General features: G+C 46.5%; 3 non-coding genes across 3 annotated transcripts; all 3 read left to right on the top strand.

Annotated features, from left to right (window-relative positions):
* The first annotated feature begins 1,256 nt into the window (after positions 1–1,256).
* LOC138474918 (U1 spliceosomal RNA) lies at positions 1,257–1,418 on the top strand. Its single transcript, XR_011269139.1, has one exon. It is a non-coding gene; the product is annotated as a U1 spliceosomal RNA (small nuclear RNA).
* Positions 1,419–8,750: 7,332 nt separating this feature from the next.
* On the top strand, positions 8,751–8,912 carry LOC138474917 (U1 spliceosomal RNA). The gene has a single exon (XR_011269138.1). It is a non-coding gene; the product is annotated as a U1 spliceosomal RNA (small nuclear RNA).
* A 7,335-nt stretch (positions 8,913–16,247) lies between these two features.
* On the top strand, positions 16,248–16,409 carry LOC138474922 (U1 spliceosomal RNA). Its single transcript, XR_011269142.1, has one exon. It is a non-coding gene; the product is annotated as a U1 spliceosomal RNA (small nuclear RNA).
* Positions 16,410–22,454: the final 6,045 nt, after the last annotated feature.

The following is a 22,454-nucleotide window of genomic DNA, read 5'->3' as shown; positions in this document are numbered from 1 at the left end:
CCTTTATCGGCTGAGAAACTTAACCTTTGCAGTGCTTTTTTTCCTCGTCTCAAGACAAAGAACAACAGCGGGAGCTCAATGACGTTTACCTCTAAGCACAGTGCAGACTGATGAAAATGTCCATGCATTATACCAAGTACATTGGACATTATAGATGTGGCCAGTGGGGTATCAAAGCATGGCGAATACCACATGTACAGCACAATATGTTACCCTAGTAGTGCCCCAATAACACACTGCAACCTGCAAATGGGCCTCAGTGGACCACCTGCCAAGGTTTCTGGAAGTTGCTTATGATCTTGATCTGTGATCTATGATATGATCTGATATGATAGGTTATTTATAACGCGCTTAATACCCATGCAGCAGTGATTCCAATCATAAAAGTGAAACAGGCAAGCCCAACAGGTATAACTTATTTTCACTCTTTTGGTAGTGCAGTCTGAGGGCAGCCTATACCCTTTAGGAGAGGTGTGAGCTGATACAGTTGCAACACAAAAAACAATAGTACTATGTTCCCAAAATACCTTAGTTCTTGTCTTTCAGATCTCAGCAGAGCCAGGCTTTTCAGCATCAGACCAGAAGCATGGGTGCCTTTGCGCTGGGCTGGGGTCAAGTCGGAGAGCAGCAGCGATGGGGCCCCAATGATGCAGTCCTGTTTGGCAGTGGTGCTGATTTGCGGGTAGAAAACGCTGGGAACAGTAGGCCATGCCAAGTGGATGGCACTGGAAGACTCAGTGACCTCTGGGCCCACACAAGGGAATACTTGCCATTGGAGCTGTGCAGGCTCGGCTGACACAACACGGCATATGGTTACGGCAAAGATGTCAAAGCTTCAGCATCGTCATTGAGCATAACTCTGAGATTCAGGGGTGGTGGAGCGTCGAGGTCCAGGATGATTATGATGGTGGCAATGGGGCCAGCGCTGAGCAGCTCCTTTCAGGAGGGCCATGGGCCTGTGTGGGGCCGACAGGACAGTGGGCAGACTGCAACAGGCCTGCTCGAGCCATCCAGCTATTTATACAAATCTCGGGCTGAGCAGGCCCTGATGGGAGAAAGGAACTGCGCTACAATCTGCTCTTCTGCTGGGCTCTGGGTGCTGGAGCTTCCCCCTACACGCGGGACAGGCAGCTCTGCAGATGCTCGGAGATCCCAGGGGGTTGTGGGGTTGGGGCTGGGTCAGGGCCTGCCTTCTCACCCTCTCTTAGCGGGGCTTCCCAGAACTGACCCAACCCCTGCCCTCTTGCATGCAACTCATACTTAGCTGGCAGGGGAGAATCTGATCTCAAGGGCAGATCTCCCAGGGTGAGGCTTACCCATTGCACATCGGATTTGCTGACCCCTGCTATGTTCCCAAATGTGGGATACACGACTGCATTATTTCTGGTAGTGGGGTACTGCGTTTGTGCTGTCCCCCCGATTTATTGGTGAAAGAAAAGGTAAAGTGTGCACTAGACCGGCTAGGTTGCATACTTTAAGATTGTGCTTACATTGCGTTTCTTCAATTAGGTTCACCTTTGGGTGATCGCTTTTCCACAATTTATCTGTTGAATTGAATTATGCTTCTTTCATCACCACAGAAGTAATGTGTATTACAGAGATAAGCTTCCATATGTATTGGGCACACTGCACATGCTCAGGCAGCATCAATCATGCTTTGTACAGGACAATGCTGGCCTAAATTGGGAACAGCCAGCATAGACATGTTGCTACAGAGGCATTTTTCGGGCACAACCAGCATGTCAATGTGTTACAAAAGTGATACTGCTGTCTTACACTGTGGACACATTGATCATTAAAATGTGTTGTGTTGTAAAATGTTCTTTTCTGCTGTTGGTGACATGGAATGTTCATGTTCCCCTTTAGAACTGATTGTAAACTTATGGCTTTTTGGTCACATTTTCTGCTGTAAAATGCACCATTTCAACCCCATATTTGAAAAAAAATTCTTGGGGGGGACCCCCCCAAACCCTCCCTAGAACCTTGTAGCTCCCTCGCTACGCTTGGTCGCCCCCACTATTTCAGAAAAATATTAACACATAGACACTGAAAGAAATCACAAGCAACTAACCTTTGATCACTGCCCATGACACCAAAAGCTATCTTTGGGACTGCATGGCTATCACTGCCTGTGATGCTATTGTGTCAAAGGTCACACAGTATCGCTTTTTAATATACTGCTTTGGTTGAGGTTGTTGACTTTTGGCTCGCCGGCCCACTGGGTGACAAAGTTAAAGCTTCGGCCCCACATTCAAAAAGGTTGGACAAGCCTGATCTAGACCATACTGTATCAACCTCATCTATTAAAAAAACTATTTCTAAGGGTGTCATAACTAAAAGAATACTGAGTGAAAGTCGGGGACATCTTAATCCTGGACAACTCACTGGCGGTTTCTCCTGGGGCAGAGGAAGAAGTGAACCTTTTAGAATCCACACATGATCGAAGGGCTGGAGTGGAGGATCCAGGGGAGACATTGGATAAAAGGGAATATAGAGGGATTTTGTAGGAACCTTTGACCCTAGAGTGTGGACAGAGAGATAGGGAAAATCTCATGGATACACAAATAGGGGAACAAAGCCCAATGGAGCGGAATAAGGCTCCCTCAGACTCCACTTTATCGGCATTGAGTTTTGTCTTTGGTAAGTGTGTTTGAACTTCTGAAGATGGAAGTACATTCATAATCTGGAATGCTACTGGAACTCTCCCAGGAGGTGGGAACCTGGGAATCAGCAATGGTAGGCTTAAATGGCATAATTAATGACTCAGTCGTCAACAACATATTGCTCTTGAAGAACGAGAGTGACCAGCAGCTATCAATGGGGAAAGAAATCCAGCCATATCTGGTTAAGTTTGATCACGAGCTTAGCCTAATTAAAACAGAAGTCAGAGAACTGGGCAATGCCTTTAATGGGTTTAAAGGGTCCAATCCAGTTGTGCCGCTAGAATTCTGTCCATTAGACGATACCCACCTCTCTCATTCTACATTGGATGAATTTATTAGATTGGCACAACTGGGGGATAACAGAGGATACCATTATGACAGGAGAAGATGATAACAGAATACTGGCAGGATTTGATCACCACTCGCAAAGCGAGGTAGCAGTCATCAAATGGTCAAGCTCCTGATCCAGTAACCCAAAAGGATTCAAAACTAAGGAGTGACATCAGTAAGAAAAAATGCCAAAAGAATGACAAGTTAAAGGATGCAAGCCAAAGGAATGCGGTGGATCAAGACATATCGATACTTACCAATTAGTCAAAGAAAACCAAAAATAAGAAACAAGGTAAACAAAAGGCTTCTGGGAAAAGGAAGTTCTTTAAGGCCCTGAATAAAATGGCAGAAAAAAGCTCTGTAGAGAAAATTAGTACAAACACCACTAGATGCTATAAAAAAAGAAAAAAAAAACACTGTACATTCAACTCCCTTCAGATATTGCAATCTCCATAATAAATCTGAGTACCTCCAGGGTATGAGATGTCTCCTTCCCCTCCCACAGATGAAAACCAAAACTCATCTGTGTCCAACCATTTCTTATTATGAACAAAGCAAGAGAAGTTCTTGTTTCTCAGGACAGTCCTGCAGGGGCAGACCATTAGCAGATGTTTTACATCTGTGTGGATCTCAGGTCACATAGGTTACAGATTCCATCAATTTCTGGCCCTTTGTTTCTTATTCTTAGCAAGTCTCTGGTGACAACAAAATTCATTCTGAATCTTAAAAAATTAGTGCACCAATAACGGCTTGAAAATCTAACAAGATATCGTCTGCCTGCAGCCCAGCTTTGTAGTTCAAAACAAAAGTTCCAAAAAGGTGTTGTAAAACAAGTAAATGTTCCACAAAACTCAAGGGGATGATTCCCTTTTCCTAAAGTCTTTCCAACTTTATGCTGAATTGTCTCTGCCTCTTTAATGGTCAAGAAAGATTCTTATATTTACTTGGCAGGCTTGACTCTCAGGTCCGGCGACAAGGAAGGATGGCCTGGATTCTTTTCCAAGCCGACTTGAGGGTCCCAGACCCTCCGTGAGCAGGTACTGCGATGAGGAAGATTAGCCTGGTTCTCTCTCTCAAGCTGTGCTGGTCTTCCTCTTAAATGCTGTAGGTCCCAGTCCCTGTTCTCGGTACCCCTCATTGGTCCACTTTCCTGCCGAGTAGGGTATGCAACGCTTTCGTTTTCACCATTTTCTCTCTCTGTCTTCACTGTCACCCCTTGGATTACTCTCCTGTCAAGATCTCTGAGTGTCACTAATACTTATGTTATTTATTTATTTGGATTTGTAGAGCACACTACAGCCCAAAGGCATCGAGGCGCTATAACAGAATTTAGGAAGGCTTATTAAGGGTTACAGTGAAGCCGCTCAAAGAAGAACTTGGTACATTACAGGGTAAGTTGTCACTCATACATCAATACATGATTAAGGTTACAGCACTGAAAAGCAGCAAGCAAGTTCGGATAAATAGAAGTCCAGTGTGACTCAAACAAATAGTCTTGTTTTGATGGCCTTGCAAAAGGCTGAGTGAGAGTCAGTTAGCCTGATGTGAGGCGGGAGGACGTTTCAATGTGTGGCGGCCATGGTTGGGAGGCTTGTGCTGCCAGCACAGGCTTTGCGTGACCTGGGAACAGTTATCTAGTTGGTGTAAGGAGTTCTGGAGGGCCTGAGAGTGGTAGGTTTGGATAACCTATGAACAAGGTGGGGGGGGGGCCTGGTCGTGTAGACATTTGTGCGTGAGGGCAAGGGTTTTGAAGATGATTCTTTTCCAATGGACCTTTCTTCTGAGCTCTGAAATGTGATTTCTACGTGAGAGGCCAGTGGCGGCCCCGAGGGAGTTGTTTTGAACAATTTGAAGCTTGGCTACATTTTTGCCTGAAGTTCCTACGAGGAGAACGTTGCAATAGTCCAGTCTGGAGCCAATTACAGCCCTGGCAATGGTGAGGCAATTTTGCTGGCACAGGAATGGTCTCACTGAGTTGATGAGTTTGGAATGGTATGCTAAGGTAGAGGCTATGGCGTTCACTAGCCTATTCATGGACAGATTAGGTTCCAGATATACACCCAGGGTTTTAATTGATTGTGACACGGTGATGGGGGTGGTGTCAATGGTGAAAGAGGTGTATGGAGGGTCAAGCTTGCTCAAGGTGGAGGGGGAGCCAACCAGCAGAAGCTCTGTTTTCTCACTGTTGAGACAGAGCCAGTTTTCTGCCATCCAGGACTGGATTGTTGTGTAGATGGAGTTGAGGGTGTTTTGGTCAGACAGGTAATCAACCGATAGGGGGATAAGTACCTGAGTGTCATCAGCATAGTTCGTATATGAGATACCCACGGCGTCCAGAATTTTAAATAGAGGCCTCGTGAAGAGGTTGTACTGGATGGGGGCAATGTAGGATCCCTGAGGAACATTTGATGATGCTTGGGTTGGCGCAGGAGGAATCATAAAAGACCTTCATTGCTCTGTCCTGCAGGAAGGAAGTTATCCATTTACATGCACTGGGGGAGAAGTTGGCATTTGAAGTAAGGTGATGGCAGAGTGTCTTGTAGTCTACCAGATCAAAGGCCGCTGAGAGGTCCAAGAGCAAGAGGAGCGCTGGGTTGCCTGCGTCTCTTAAATCATCGATCTGTTTTTTTAGGTCCAGGAGGGCGGTTTCACTCCCATGACAGGGCCTGAACCCAGATTGCTGTAGTCCTAGAAGGTGGTTGTCTTCTAGGAATTTCTGAACTTGCAGGTAGGCTGCTTTGTCCAGAATTTTTAACAGGAAGGGAACGGTAGTGATAGGCCTGTAGTTACCTGGGATTGATGGAGCGAGACAAGGCTTTTTCAGGAGCGGATAAAACGCATGCTTACTTTAAACCCACAGGGACATAGCCAGAACGAAAGGATGCGTTAATAAATGCAATGATGATGGGTGCTAAGGAAGTGGCACCATCCTTGATGACTTGTGCTGGGCAAGCATCACCTTTGCAGTTCGAGGGTTTAATGGAGTGGAGGAGTGCAAGGACTTCCAACTCACTCAGGTCTTTAAAGTCGAACAGGGGGGATTGGCTGGAGTTGGTAGCTTGTGTTGGGGCGGCCTGATTGTCAACAATCAGTTTGGTGAGGGCCCATTGTTGGGCAAGGATTTTGGCCTGTAGAGTCTCTACTTTATTCAGCATGGCAGACTGAATAGTGTTACACCAAGCTTCTTCCTTCACGAGAGGTGAAGGTGGGGCGGCAGGCATCTCCAATTCTCTGAATATGGCGAAGATCTCTCTAGTTCCAGATTCAGCATTAGCTATCCTTGCGTTGAAGGAGGAGGCTATAGCGTTCGTGATGGTAGTTTTGCATTGTTTATAGAGGGCTTTAAATGCAGCTTTGGTCGTTTCTGTGGGGCTGTTATTCCAAGTGGTGAGTGCAGCCCTTTTTTGGCGCTTAACTGTAGGAGTTCCTGGGTGAACCAGGCATTAGAGTGCTTGATCTTTTTGCCTTTTTTCAAGGTGAGTGGTGCTACTAAGTCAATGGCCTGGGTGATGACCTCCTTGAAGTTCATATTATTCATCATGCACTGAATGAGGATTCTCCTGATCTGGATACTAGCAACGTTATGGCCATTTTACCCTCAAGTCCTTGTCCTCATGTGTCCCAAATGGCTCAAATTCTGCGGAACAATCTAGACCAAGGTTGTCCAACATACGGCCCACGGGCCACAATGCGGCCCGTCAAGCCATTTTATGTGGCCCGCGAGGCCGTATGTTGGACACTCTTGAGTTAAAAAAAAAAAAATATATATATATATATTTTTTTTTAAATGTGCCTGTGCGCAAAACTGTAACTTCCTCTGTTGACCCCATGGGGTCAACAGAGGTAGTTACAGTCCTCAGCCACGAAGCGTTAATTTATTTATGTATGCAATGTTTGTCGGATATCCGACAAACATTGCAGAAATAAATAAATTTGTCAAGAAGATCTTGGAACTTGATGATGGAGGAAGGAGAGACTAATTTGTATCACGGCATAGTGAGGGTTACCTCGGGAATACCATTCATTTTCAGTGAGCACGGGTCCATACAATTGCCCAGTACTCCCACAAACTATGAACAATGGGATTAATATAGTAGCAATTACTTTGCATTTAAATATCCCATTTCAGGCAAGTAGGACCCACCATGCAAGAGAGGAACGGGCTCCGGCCCAGACATGCCCGCTCCTCTCTTGCATGGTGCTCCGAGGGGCAAAAGGCGAGCCGAGATGAAGGGAGGAGGTGGTGAGGTGAGGAGAAGAGAGTGCTGGCCCGGGCGAAGGATTGTGTGGACAGGTGCTGTGCAGGAGTTCCTCTCGGCGTGGGCAGCACAGTGGATTCCTGAACCTCTGATTAGCCGTGGGCCGCTGCTCAGAGGGCAATTGTGCGGAGTTACTTTCAAGGTTTGTCATCTCTGGACATATGTTTAGCAGGGGTTGCGGCGACATAGCCTGTCTGCCCCAAAAATCGTTCTTTTGAATTGCGAATGTCACCGAAGATGAACCTTTATCGGCTGAGAAACGTAACCTTTGCAGTGCTTTTTTTCCTCGTCTCGAGACAAAGAACAACAGCGGGAGCTCAATGAAGTTTACCTCTAAGCACAGTGCAGATTGATAAAAATGTCCATGCCTTATACCAAGTACATTGGACATTATAGATGTGGCCAGTGGGGTATCAAAGCATGGCGAATACCACATGTACAGCACAATATGTTACCCTAGTAGTGCCCCAATAACACACTGCAACCTGCAAATGGGCCTCAGTGGACCACCTGCCAAGGTTTCTGGAAGTTGCTTATGATCTTGATCTGTGATCTATGATATGATCTGATATGATAGGTTATTTATAACGCGCTTAATACCCATGCAGCAGTGATTCCAATCATAAAAGTGAAACAGGCAAGCCCAACAGGTATAACTTATTTTCACTCTTTTGGTAGCGCAGTCTGAGGGCAGCCTATACCCTTCAGGAGAGGTGTGAGCTGATACAGTTGCAACACAAAAAACAATAGTACTATGTTCCCAAAATACCTTAGTTCTTGTCTTTCGGATCTCAGCAGAGCCAGGCTTTTCAGCATCAGACCAGAAGCATGGGTGCCATTGCGCTGGGCTGGGGTCAAGTCGGAGAGCAGCAGCGATGGGGCCCCAATGATGCAGTCCTGTTTGGCAGTGGTGCTGATTTGCGGGTAGAAAACGCTGGGAACAGTAGGCCGTGCCAAGTGGATGGCACTGGAAGACTCAGTGACCTCTGGGCCCACACAAGGGAATACTTGCCTTTGGAGCTGTGCAGGCTCGGCTGACACAACACGGCATATGGTTACGGCAAAGATGTCAAAGCTTCAGCATCGTCATTGAGCATAACTCTGAGATTCAGGGATGGTGGAGCGTCGAGGTCCAGGATGATTATGATGGTGGCAATGGGGCCAGCACTGAGCAGCTCTGTTCAGGAGGGCCATGGGCCCGTGTGGGGCCGACAGGACAGTGGGCAGACTGCAACAGGCCTGCTCGAGCCATCCTGCTATTTATACAAATCTCGGGCCGAGCAGGCCCTGATGGGAGAAAGGAACTGCGCTACAATCTGCTCTTCTGCTGGGCTCTGCCTGCTGGAGCTTCCCCCTACATGCGGGACAGGCAGCTCTGCAGATGCTCGGAGCTCCCAGGGGGTTGTGGGGTTGGGGCTGGGTCAGGGCCTGCCTTCTCACCCTCGCTTAGCGGGGCTTCCCAGAACTGACCCAACCCCTGCCCTCTTGCATGCAACTCATACTTAGCTGGCAGGGGAGAATCTGATCTCAAGGGCAGATCTCCCAGGGTGAGGCTTACCCATTGCACATCGGATTTGCTGACCCCTGCTATGTTCCCAAATGTGGGATACACGACTGCATTATTTCTGGTAGTGGGGTACTGCGTTTGTGCTGTCCCCCCGATTTATTGGTGAAAGAAAAGGTAAAGTGTGCACTAGACCTGCTAGGTTGCATACTTTAAGATTGTGCTCACATTGCGTTTCTTCAATTAGGTTCACCTTTGGGTGATCGCTTTTCCACATTTTATCTGTTGAATTGAATTATGCTTCTTTAATCACCACAGAAGTAATGTGTATTACAGAGATAAGCTTCCATAAGTATTGGGCACACTGCACATGCTCAGGCAGCATCAATCATGCTTTGTACAGGACAATGCTGGCCTAAATTGGGAACAGCCAGCATAGACATGTTGCTACAGAGGCATTTTTTGGGCACAACCAGCATGTCAATGTGTTACAAAAGTGATACTGCTGTCTTACACTGTGGACACATTGATCATTAAAATGTGTTGTGTTGTAAAATGTTCTTTTCTGCTGTTGGTGACATGGAATGTTCATGTTCCCCTTTAGAACTGATTGTAAACTTATGGCTTTTTGGTCACCTTTTCTGCTGTAAAATGCACCATTTCAACCCCATATTTGAAAAAAAATTCTTGGGGGGGACCCCCCCAAACCCTCCCTAGAACCTTGTAGCTCCCTCGCTACGCTTGGTCGCCCCCACTATTTCAGAAAAATATTAACACATAGACACTGAAAGAAATCACAAGCAACTAACCTTTGATCACTGCCCATGACACCAAAAGCTATCTTTGAGACTGCATGGCTATCACTGCCTGTGATGCTATTGTGTCAAAGGTCACACAATATCGCTTTTTAATATACTGCTTTGGTTGAGGTTGTTGACTTTTGGCTCGCCGGCCCACTGGGTGACAAAGTTAATGCTTCGGCCCCACATTCAAAAAGGTTGGACAAGCCTGATCTAGACCATACTGTATCAACCTCATCTATTAAAAAAACTATTTCTAAGGGTGTCATAACAAAAAGAATACTGAGTGAAAGTCGGGGACATCTTAATCCTGGACAACTCACTGGCGGTTTCTCCTGGGGCAGAGGAAGAAGTGAACCTTTTAGAATCCACACATGATCGAAGGGCTGGAGTGGAGGATCCAGGGGACACATTGGATAAAGGGGAATATAGAGGGATTTTGTAGGAACCTTTGACCCTAGAGTGTGGACAGAGAGATAGGGAAAATCTCATGCATACACAAATAGGGGAACAAAGCCCAATGGAGCGGAATAAGGCTCCCTCAGACTCCACTTTATCGGCATTGAGTTTTGTCTTTGGTAAGTGTGTTTGAACTTCTGAAGATGGAAGTACATTCCCAATCTGGAATGCTACTGGAACTCTCCCAGGAGGTGGGAACCTGGGAATCAGCAATGGTAGGCTTAAATGGCATAATTAATGACTCAGTCGCCAACAACATACAGCTCTTGAAGAACGAGAGTGACCAGCAGCTATCAATGGGGAAAGAAATCCAGCCATATCTGGTTAAGTTTGATCACGAGCTTAGCCTAATTAAAACAGAAGTCAGAGAGCTGGGCAATGCCTTTAATGGGTTTAAAGGGTCCAATCCAGTTGTGCCGCTAGAATTCTGTCCATTAGACGATACCCACCTCTCTCATTCTACATTGGATGAATTTATTAGATTGGCACAACTGGGGGATAACAGAGGATAACATTATGACCGGAGAAGATGATAACAGAATACTGGCAGGAGATGATCACCACTCGCAAAGCGAGGTAGCAGTCATCGAATGGTCAAGCTCCTGATCCAGTAACCCAAAAGGATTCAAAACTAAGGAGTGACATCAGTAAGAAAAAATGCCAAAAGAATGACAAGTTAAAGGATGCAAGCCAAAGGAATGCGGTGGATCAAGACATATCGATACTTACCAATTAGTCAAAGAAAACCAAAAATAAGAAACAAGGTAAACAAAAGGCTTCTGGGAAAAGGAAGTTCTTTAAGGCCCTGAATAAAATGGCAGAAAAAAGCTCTGTAGAGAAAATTAGTACAAACACCACTAGATGCTATAAAAAAAGAAAAAAAACACTGTACATTCAACTCGCTTCAGATATTTCAATCTCCATAATAAATCTGAGTACCTCCAGGGTATGAAATGTCTCCTTCCCCTGCCACAGATGAAAACCAAAACTCATCTGTGTCCAACCATTTCTTATTATGAACAAAGCAAGAGAAGTTCTTGTTTCTCAGGACAGTCCTGCGGGGGCAGACCATTAGCAGATGTTTTACATCTGTGTGGATCTCAGGTCACATAGGTTACAGATTCCATCAATTTCTGGCCCTTTGTTTCTTATTCTTAGCAAGTCTCTGGTGACAACAAAATTCATTCTGAATCTTAAAAAATGAGTGCATCAATAACGGCTTGAAAATCTAACAAGATATCGTCTGCCTGCAGCCCAGCTTTGTAGTTCAAAACAAAAGTTCCAAAAAGGTGTTGAAAAACAAGTACATGTTCCACAAAACTCAAGGGGATGATTCCCTTTTCCTAAAGTCTTTCCAACTTTATGCTGAATTGTCTCTGTCTCTTTAATGGTCAAGAAAGATTCTTATATTTACTTGGCAGGCTTGACTCTCAGGTCCGGCGACAAGGAAGGATGGCCTGGATTCTTTTCCAAGCCGACTTGAGGGTCCCAGACCCTCCGTGAGCAGGTACTGCGATGAGGAAGATTAGCCTGGTTCTCTCTCTCAAGCTGTGCTGGTCTTCCTCTTAAATGCTGTAGGTCCCAGTCCCTGTTCTCGGTACCCCTCATTGGTCCACTTTCCTGCCGAGTAGGGTATGCAACGCTTTCGTTTTCACCATTTTCTCTCTCTGTCTTCACTGTCACCCCTTGGATTACTCTCCTGTCAAGATCTCTGAGTGTCACTAATACTTATGTTATTTATTTATTTGGATTTGTAGAGCACACTACAGCCCAAAGGCATCGAGGCGCTATAACAGAATTTAGGAAGGCTTATTAAGGGTTACAGTGAAGCCGCTCAAAGAAGAACTTGGTACATTACAGGGTAAGTTGTCACTCATACATCAATACATGATTAAGGTTACAGCACTGAAAAGCAGCAAGCAAGTTCGGATAAATAGAAGTCCAGTGTGACTCAAACAAATAGTCTTGTTTTGATGGCCTTGCAAAAGGCTGAGTGAGAGTCAGTTAGCCTGATGTGAGGCGGGAGGACGTTTCAATGTGTGGCGGCCATGGTTGGGAGGCTTGTGCTGCCAGCACAGGCTTTGCGTGACCTGGGAACAGTTATCTAGTTGGTGTAAGGAGTTCTGGAGGGCCTGAGAGTGGTAGGTTTGGATAACCTATGAACAAGGTGGGGGGGGGGGCCTGGTCGTGTAGACATTTGTGCGTGAGGGCAAGGGTTTTGAAGATGATTCTTTTCCAATGGACCTTTCTTCTGAGCTCTGAAATGTGATTTCTACGTGAGAGGCCAGTGGCGGCCCCGAGGGAGTTGTTTTGAACAATTTGAAGCTTGGCTACATTTTTGCCTGAAGTTCCTACGAGGAGAACGTTGCAATAGTCCAGTCTGGAGCCAATTACAGCCCTGGCAATGGTGAGGCAATTTTGCTGGCACAGGAATGGTCTCACTGAGTTGATGAGTTTGGAATGGTATGCTAAGGTAGAGGCTATGGCGTTCACTAGCCTATTCATGGACAGATTAGGTTCCAGATATACACCCAGGGTTTTAATTGATTGTGACACGGTGATGGGGGTGGTGTCAATGGTGAAAGAGGTGTATGGAGGGTCAAGCTTGCTCAAGGTGGAGGGGGAGCCAACCAGCAGAAGCTCTGTTTTCTCACTGTTGAGACAGAGCCAGTTTTCTGCCATCCAGGACTGGATTGTTGTGTAGATGGAGTTGAGGGTGTTTTGGTCAGACAGGTAATCAACCGATAGGGGGATAAGTACCTGAGTGTCATCAGCATAGTTCGTATATGAGATACCCACGGCGTCCAGAATTTTAAATAGAGGCCTCGTGAAGAGGTTGTACTGGATGGGGGCAATGTAGGATCCCTGAGGAACATTTGATGATGCTTGGGTTGGCGCAGGAGGAATCATAAAAGACCTTCATTGCTCTGTCCTGCAGGAAGGAAGTTATCCATTTACATGCACTGGGGGAGAAGTTGGCATTTGAAGTAAGGTGATGGCAGAGTGTCTTGTAGTCTACCAGATCAAAGGCCGCTGAGAGGTCCAAGAGCAAGAGGAGCGCTGGGTTGCCTGCGTCTCTTAAATCATCGATCTGTTTTTTTAGGTCCAGGAGGGCGGTTTCACTCCCATGACAGGGCCTGAACCCAGATTGCTGTAGTCCTAGAAGGTGGTTGTCTTCTAGGAATTTCTGAACTTGCAGGTAGGCTGCTTTGTCCAGAATTTTTAACAGGAAGGGAACGGTAGTGATAGGCCTGTAGTTACCTGGGATTGATGGAGCGAGACAAGGCTTTTTCAGGAGCGGATAAACGCATGCTTACTTTAAACCCACAGGGACATAGCCAGAACGAAAGGATGCGTTAATAAATGCAATGATGATGGGTGCTAAGGAAGTGGCACCATCCTTGATGACTTGTGCTGGGCAAGCATCACCTTTGCAGTTCGAGGGTTTAATGGAGTGGAGGAGTGCAAGGACTTCCAACTCACTCAGGTCTTTAAAGTCGAACAGGGGGGATTGGCTGGAGTTGGTAGCTTGTGTTGGGGCGGCCTGATTGTCAACAATCAGTTTGGTGAGGGCCCATTGTTGGGCAAGGATTTTGGCCTGTAGAGTCTCTACTTTATTCAGCATGGCAGACTGAATAGTGTTACACCAAGCTTCTTCCTTCACGAGAGGTGAAGGTGGGGCGGCAGGCATCTCCAATTCTCTGAATATGGCGAAGATCTCTCTAGTTCCAGATTCAGCATTAGCTATCCTTGCGTTGAAGGAGGAGGCTATAGCGTTCGTGATGGTAGTTTTGCATTGTTTATAGAGGGCTTTAAATGCAGCTTTGGTCGTTTCTGTGGGGCTGTTATTCCAAGTGGTGAGTGCAGCCCTTTTTTGGCGCTTAACTGTAGGAGTTCCTGGGTGAACCAGGCATTAGAGTGCTTGATCTTTTTGCCTTTTTTCAAGGTGAGTGGTGCTACTAAGTCAATGGCCTGGGTGATGACCTCCTTGAAGTTCATATTATTCATCATGCACTGAATGAGGATTCTCCTGATCTGGATACTAGCAACGTTATCGCCATTTTACCCTCAAGTCCTTGTCCTCATGTGTCCCAAATGGCTCAAATTCTGCGGAACAATCTAGACCAAGGTTGTCCAACATACGGCCCACGGGCCACAATGCGGCCCGTCAAGCCATTTTATGTGGCCCGCGAGGCCGTATGTTGGACACTCTTGAGTTAAAAAAAAAAAAATATATATATATATATTTTTTTTTAAATGTGCCTGTGCGCAAAACTGTAACTTCCTCTGTTGACCCCATGGGGTCAACAGAGGTAGTTACAGTCCTCAGCCACGAAGCGTTAATTTATTTATGTATGCAATGTTTGTCGGATATCCGACAAACATTGCAGAAATAAATAAATTTGTCAAGAAGATCTTGGAACTTGATGATGGAGGAAGGAGAGACTAATTTGTATCACCGCATAGTGAGGGTTACCTCGGGAATACCATTCATTTTCAGTGAGCACGGGTCCATACAATTGCCCAGTACTCCCACAAACTATGAACAATGGGATTAATATAGTAGCAATTACTTTGCATTTAAATATCCCATTTCAGGCAAGTAGGACCCACCATGCAAGAGAGGAACGGGCTCCGGCCCAGACATGCCCGTTCCTCTCTTGCATGGTGCTCCGAGGGGCAAAAGGCGAGCCGAGATGAAGGGAGGAGGTGGTGAGGTGAGGTGAGGAGAAGAGAGTGCTGGCCCGGGCGAAGGATTATGTGGACAGGTGCTGTGCAGGAGTTCCTCTCGGCGTGGGCAGCACAGTGGATTCCTGAACCTCTGATTAGCCGTGGGCCGCTGCTCAGAGGGCAATTGTGCGGAGTTACTTTCAAGGTTTGTCATCTCTGGACATATGTTTAGCAGGGGTTGCGGCGACATAGCCTGTCTGCCCCAAAAATCGTTCTTTTGAATTGCGAATGTCACCGAAGATGAACCTTTATCGGCTGAGAAACGTAACCTTTGCAGTGCTTTTTTTCCTCGTCTCGAGACAAAGAACAACAGCGGGAGCTCAATGAAGTTTACCTCTAAGCACAGTGCAGATTGATGAAAATGTCCATGCATTATACCAAGTACATTGGACATTATAGATGTGGCCAGTGGGGTATCAAAGCATGGCGAATACCACATGTACAGCACAATATGTTACCCTAGTAGTGCCCCAATAACACACTGCAACCTGCAAATGGGCCTCAGTGGACCACCTGCCAAGGTTTCTGGAAGTTGCTTATGATCTTGATCTGTGATCTATGATATGATCTGATATGATAGGTTATTTATAACGCGCTTAATACCCATGCAGCAGTGATTCCAATCATAAAAGTGAAACAGGCAAGCCCAACAGGTATAACTTATTTTCACTCTTTTGGTAGCGCAGTCTGAGGGCAGCCTATACCCTTCAGGAGAGGTGTGAGCTGATACAGTTGCAACACAAAAAACAATAGTACTATGTTCCCAAAATACCTTAGTTCTTGTCTTTCGGATCTCAGCAGAGCCAGGCTTTTCAGCATCAGACCAGAAGCATGGGTGCCATTGCGCTGGGCTGGGGTCAAGTCGGAGAGCAGCAGCGATGGGGCCCCAATGATGCAGTCCTGTTTGGCAGTGGTGCTGATTTGCGGGTAGAAAACGCTGGGAACAGTAGGCCGTGCCAAGTGGATGGCACTGGAAGACTCAGTGACCTCTGGGCCCACACAAGGGAATACTTGCCTTTGGAGCTGTGCAGGCTCGGCTGACACAACACGGCATATGGTTACGGTAAAGATGTCAAAGCTTCAGCATCGTCATTGAGCATAACTCTGAGATTCAGGGATGGTGGAGCGTCGAGGTCCAGGATGATTATGATGGTGGCAATGGGGCCAGCACTGAGCAGCTCTGTTCAGGAGGGCCATGGGCCCGTGTGGGGCTGACAGGACAGTGGGTAGACTGCAACAGGCCTGCTCGAGCCATCCTGCTATTTATACAAATCTCGGGCCGAGCAGGCCCTGATGGGAGAAAGGAACTGCGCTACAATCTGCTCTTCTGCTGGGCTCTGCCTGCTGGAGCTTCCCCCTACATGCGGGACAGGCAGCTCTGCAGATGCTCGGAGCTCCCAGGGGGTTGTGGGGTTGGGGCTGGGTCAGGGCCTGCCTTCTCACCCTCGCTTAGCGGGGCTTCCCAGAACTGACCCAACCCCTGCCCTCTTGCATGCAACTCATACTTAGCTGGCAGGGGAGAATCTGATCTCAAGGGCAGATCTCCCAGGGTGAGGTTTACCCATTGCACATCGGATTTGCTGACCCCTGCTATGTTCCCAAATGTGGGATACACGACTGCATTATTTCTGGTAGTGGGGTACTGCGTTTGTGCTGTCCCCCCGATTTATTGGTGAAAGAAAAGGTAAAGTGTGCACTAGACCTGCTAGGTTGCATACTTTAAGATTGTGCTCACATTGCGTTTCTTCAATTAGGTTCACCTTTGGGTGATCGCTTTTCCACATTTTATCTGTTGAATTGAATTATGCTTCTTTAATCACCACAGAAGTAATGTGTATTACAGAGATAAGCTTCCATATGTATTGGGCACACTGCACATGCTCAGGCAGCATCAATCATGCTTTGTACAGGACAATGCTGGCCTAAATTGGGAACAGCCAGCATAGACATGTTGCTACAGAGGCATTTTTTGGGCACAACCAGCATGTCAATGTGTTACAAAAGTGATACTGCTGTCTTACACTGTGGACACATTGATCATTAAAATGTGTTGTGTTGTAAAATGTTCTTTTCTGCTGTTGGTGACATGGAATGTTCATGTTCCCCTTTAGAACTGATTGTAAACTTATGGCTTTTTGGTCACCTTTTCTGCTGTAAAATGCACCATTTCAACCCCATATTTGAAAAGAAAATCTTGGGGGGGACCCCCCCAAACCCTCCCTAGAACCTTGTAGCTCCCTCGCTACGCTTGGTCGCCCCCACTATTTCAGAAAAATATTAACACATAGACACTGAAAGAAATCACAAGCAACTAACCTTTGATCACTGCCCATGACACCAAAAGCTATCTTTGGGACTGCATGGCTATCACTGCCTGTGATGCTATTGTGTCAAAGGTCACACAATATCGCTTTTTAATATACTGCTTTGGTTGAGGTTGTTGACTTTTGGCTCGCCGGCCCACTGGGTGACAAAGTTAATGCTTCGGCCCCACATTCAAAAAGGTTGGACAAGCCTGATCTAGACCATACTGTATCAACCTCATCTATTAAAAAAACTATTTCTAAGGGTGTCATAACAAAAAGAATACTGAGTGAAAGTCGGGGACATCTTAATCCTGGACAACTCACTGGCGGTTTCTCCTGGGGCAGAGGAAGAAGTGAACCTTTTAGAATCCACACATGATCGAAGGGCTGGAGTGGAGGATCCAGGGGAGACATTGGATAAAAGGGAATATAGAGGGATTTTGTAGGAACCTTTGACCCTAGAGTGTGGACAGAGAGATAGGGAAAATCTCATGCATACACAAATAGGGGAACAAAGCCCAATGGAGCGGAATAAGGCTCCCTCAGACTCCACTTTATCGGCATTGAGTTTTGTCTTTGGTAAGTGTGTTTGAACTTCTGAAGATGGAAGTACATTCCCAATCTGGAATGCTACTGGAACTCTCCCAGGAGGTGGGAACCTGGGAATCAGCAATGGTAGGCTTAAATGGCATAATTAATGACTCAGTCGCCAACAACATACTGCTCTTGAAGAACGAGAGTGACCAGCAGCTATCAATGGGGAAAGAAATCCAGCCATATCTGGTTATGTTTGATCACGAGCTTAGCCTAATTAAAACAGAAGTCAGAGAACTGGGCAATGCCTTTAATGGGTTTAAAGGGTCCAATCCAGTTGTGCCGCTAGAATTCTGTCCATTAGACGATACCCACCTCTCTCATTCTATATTGGATGAATTTATTAGATTGGCACAACTGGGGGATAACAGAGGATAACATTATGACCGGAGAAGATGATAACAGAATACTGGCAGGAGATGATCACCACTCGCAAAGCGAGGTAGCAGTCATCGAATGGTCAAGCTCCTGATCCAGTAACCCAAAAGGATTCAAAACTAAGGAGTGACATCAGTAAGAAAAAATGTCAAAAGAATGACAAGTTAAAGGATGCAAGCCAAAGGAATGCGGTGGATCAAGACATATCGATACTTACCAATTAGTCAAAGAAAACCAAAAATAAGAAACAAGGTAAACAAAAGGCTTCTGGGAAAAGGAAGTTCTTTAAGGCCCTGAATAAAATGGCAGAAAAAAGCTCTGTAGAGAAAATTAGTACAAACACCACTAGATGCTATAAAAAAAGAAAAAAACACTGTACATTCAACTCGCTTCAGATATTTCAATCTCCATAATAAATCTGAGTACCTCCAGGGTATGAAATGTCTCCTTCCCCTCCCACAGATGAAAACCAAAACTCATCTGTGTCCAACCATTTCTTATTATGAACAAAGCAAGAGAAGTTCTTGTTTCTCAGGACAGTCCTGCAGGGGCAGACCATTAGCAGATGTTTTACATCTGTGTGGATCTCAGGTCACATAGGTTACAGATTCCATCAATTTCTGGCCCTTTGTTTCTTATTCTTAGCAAGTCTCTGGTGACAACAAAATTCATTCTGAATCTTAAAAAATGAGTGCATCAATAACGGCTTGAAAATCTAACAAGATATCGTCTGCCTGCAGCCCAGCTTTGTAGTTCAAAACAAAAGTTCCAAAAAGGTGTTGAAAAACAAGTACATGTTCCACAAAACTCAAGGGGATGATTCCCTTTTCCTAAAGTCTTTCCAACTTTATGCTGAATTGTCTCTGTCTCTTTAATGGTCAAGAAAGATTCTTATATTTACTTGGCAGGCTTGACTCTCAGGTCCGGCGACAAGGAAGGATGGCCTGGATTCTTTTCCAAGCCGACTTGAGGGTCCCAGACCCTCCGTGAGCAGGTACTGCGATGAGGAAGATTAGCCTGGTTCTCTCTCTCAAGCTGTGCTGGTCTTCCTCTTAAATGCTGTAGGTCCCAGTCCCTGTTCTCGGTACCCCTCATTGGTCCACTTTCCTGCCGAGTAGGGTATGCAACGCTTTCGTTTTCACCATTTTCTCTCTCTGTCTTCACTGTCACCCCTTGGATTACTCTCCTGTCAAGATCTCTGAGTGTCACTAATACTTATGTTATTTATTTATTTGGATTTGTAGAGCACACTACAGCCCAAAGGCATCGAGGCGCTATAACAGAACTTAGGAAGGCTTATTAAGGGTTACAGTGAAGCCGCTCAAAGAAGAACTTGGTACATTACAGGGTAAGTTGTCACTCATACATCAATACATGATTAAGGTTACAGCACTGAAAAGCAGCAAGCAAGTTCGGATAAATAGAAGTCCAGTGTGACTCAAACAAATAGTCTTGTTTTGATGGCCTTGCAAAAGGCTGAGTGAGAGTCAGTTAGCCTGATGTGAGGCGGGAGGACGTTTCAATGTGTGGCGGCCATGGTTGGGAGGCTTGTGCTGCCAGCACAGGCTTTGCGTGACCTGGGAACAGTTATCTAGTTGGTGTAAGGAGTTCTGGAGGGCCTGAGAGTGGTAGGTTTGGATAACCTATGAACAAGGTGGGGGGGGGGCCTGGTCGTGTAGACATTTGTGCGTGAGGGCAAGGGTTTTGAAGATGATTCTTTTCCAATGGACCTTTCTTCTGAGCTCTGAAATGTGATTTCTACGTGAGAGGCCAGTGGCGGCCCCGAGGGAGTTGTTTTGAACAATTTGAAGCTTGGCTACATTTTTGCCTGAAGTTCCTACGAGGAGAACGTTGCAATAGTCCAGTCTGGAGCCAATTACAGCCCTGGCAATGGTGAGGCAATTTTGCTGGCACAGGAATGGTCTCACTGAGTTGATGAGTTTGGAATGGTATGCTAAGGTAGAGGCTATGGCGTTCACTAGCCTATTCATGGACAGATTAGGTTCCAGATATACACCCAGGGTTTTAATTGATTGTGACACGGTGATGGGGGTGGTGTCAATGGTGAAAGAGGTGTATGGAGGGTCAAGCTTGCTCAAGGTGGAGGGGGAGCCAACCAGCAGAAGCTCTGTTTTCTCACTGTTGAGACAGAGCCAGTTTTCTGCCATCCAGGACTGGATTGTTGTGTAGATGGAGTTGAGGGTGTTTTGGTCAGACAGGTAATCAACCGATAGGGGGATAAGTACCTGAGTGTCATCAGCATAGTTCGTATATGAGATACCCACGGCGTCCAGAATTTTAAATAGAGGCCTCGTGAAGAGGTTGTACTGGATGGGAGCAATGTAGGATCCCTGAGGAACATTTGATGATGCTTGGGTTGGCGCAGGAGGAATCGTAAAAGACCTTCATTGCTCTGTCCTGCAGGAAGGAAGTTATCCATTTACATGCACTGGGGGAGAAGTTGGCATTTGAAGTAAGGTGATGGCAGAGTGTCTTGTAGTCTACCAGATCAAAGGCCGCTGAGAGGTCCAAGAGCAAGAGGAGCGCTGGGTTGCCTGCGTCTCTTAAATCATCGATCTGTTTTTTTAGGTCCAGGAGGGCGGTTTCACTCCCATGACAGGGCCTGAACCCAGATTGCCGTAGTCCTAGAAGGTGGTTGTCTTCTAGGAATTTCTGAACTTGCAGGTAGGCTGCTTTGTCCAGAATTTTTAACAGGAAGGGAACGGTAGTGATAGGCCTGTAGTTACCTGGGATTGATGGAGCGAGACAAGGCTTTTTCAGGAGCGGATAAACGCATGCTTACTTTAAACCCACAGGGACATAGCCAGAACGAAAGGATGCGTTAATAAATGCAATGATGATGGGTGCTAAGGAAGTGGCACCATCCTTGATGACTTGTGCTGGGCAAGCATCACCTTTGCAGTTCGAGGGTTTAATGGAGTGGAGGAGTGCAAGGACTTCCAACTCACTCAGGTCTTTAAAGTCGAACAGGGGGGATTGGCTGGAGTTGGTTGCTTGTGTTGGGGCGGCCTGATTGTCAACAATCAGTTTGGTGGGGGCCCATTGTTGGGCAAGGATTTTGGCCTGTAGAGTCTCTACTTTATTCAGCATGGCAGACTGAATAGTGTTACACCAAGCTTCTTCCTTCACGAGGGGTGAAGGTGGGGCGGCAGGCATCTCCAATTCTCTGAATATGGCGAAGATCTCTCTAGTTCCAGATTCAGCATTAGCTATCCTTGCGTTGTAGGAGGAGGCTATAGCGTTCGTGATGGCAGTTTTGCATTGTTTATAGAGGGCTTTAAATGCAGCTTTGGTCGTTTCTGTGGGGCTGTTATTCCAAGTGGTGAGTGCAGCCCTTTTTTGGCGCTTAACTGTAGGAGTTCCTGGGTGAACCAGGCATTAGAGTGCTTGATCTTTTTGCCTTTTTTCAAGGTGAGTGGTGCTACTAAGTCAATGGCCTGGGTGATGACCTCCTTGAAGTTATTGGCGAGTAGTTCAGGGTCGTTGGAGAAGGGAGGTAGCAGAGAGGGCACCCGGAGGTGTTGGGAGAGGTTGTCATGGGTGAGCTCGCGGGAGCTACGGGCAAGTGCCGCAGGGAGAGGGATGGTGGGTTTAAGGGGTCCTTTAGAGGTGATGATGTGAAATAGAATACATGGTCGGACCAGGGTACAGGGGTGATCGTTGGGGGGCTAAGGGAGCAGTTGTGGTGGGCAACCCAATCTAGGGTGCAGCCTTTAATGTGAGTGGGGCTAGAAGTGTATTGTGAGAATCCCAGCGTGGAGAGCGCTTTCTCAAGGGCACTGGCATGAGAGTCGTTGGGGTCGTTCAAACCAAGGTTAAGATCGCCTAGTAGCAGGATTGTAGATGTTTTTTTTAGGTTATCTGAGAGAGAGTGGGTCAGGGCATCCTGAAAGTCGCTAGAGGGGCCAGGTGGGCGGTAGACCAGGTGGAAGGTAAAGCTGCAGTTGTGAGAGAAATTGAGTTTGAGCAAGAGGTAGTCAGAGCTTTGGTCAAGGTCCCTCTGAATCTTCCTAATTGAGAGAGTTTCCCTAGCTATGACAGCTACCACGCCCCCTCTGTGGGTAGTACGGTCTTGTCTGAAGATGGTATAACCAGTTGAGATGTCAAGGGGTAAGGCAGGTCCAGATGTGTCGGACAACCAGGTCTCGCTAAGGAACAGTAGGTAAAGCTTATTGCTACTGATAAGGTTGTGCACGTCCAGGGCATGGACTGGTAGAGAGCGGGCGTTGATGAGGGCACAATGAAGTGGGGTATCCGCCTGGGGAAGGGGAGTGGTGGTAGGAGGTAGTGAAGCCTTGATAGATGAGGAGGGGATGATGTCATCAGAGGTAGTGAGGGATCGATTTGTAGAGGCAGCATGGGGAGTGGAGTTAACTGTGGCGGAGCAGGGGAGGCTGGTGGTGTTGGCA

This window comes from Ambystoma mexicanum, chromosome 8 (assembly GCF_040938575.1).
Source record: "Ambystoma mexicanum isolate Mex_15411 chromosome 8, UKY_AmexF1_1, whole genome shotgun sequence".
Classification (NCBI taxonomy): Eukaryota; Metazoa; Chordata; class Amphibia; order Caudata; family Ambystomatidae; genus Ambystoma; species Ambystoma mexicanum.
Note: the sequence above shows the minus strand (reverse complement) of the source record. Positions and strands in the feature narration are given on the sequence as shown.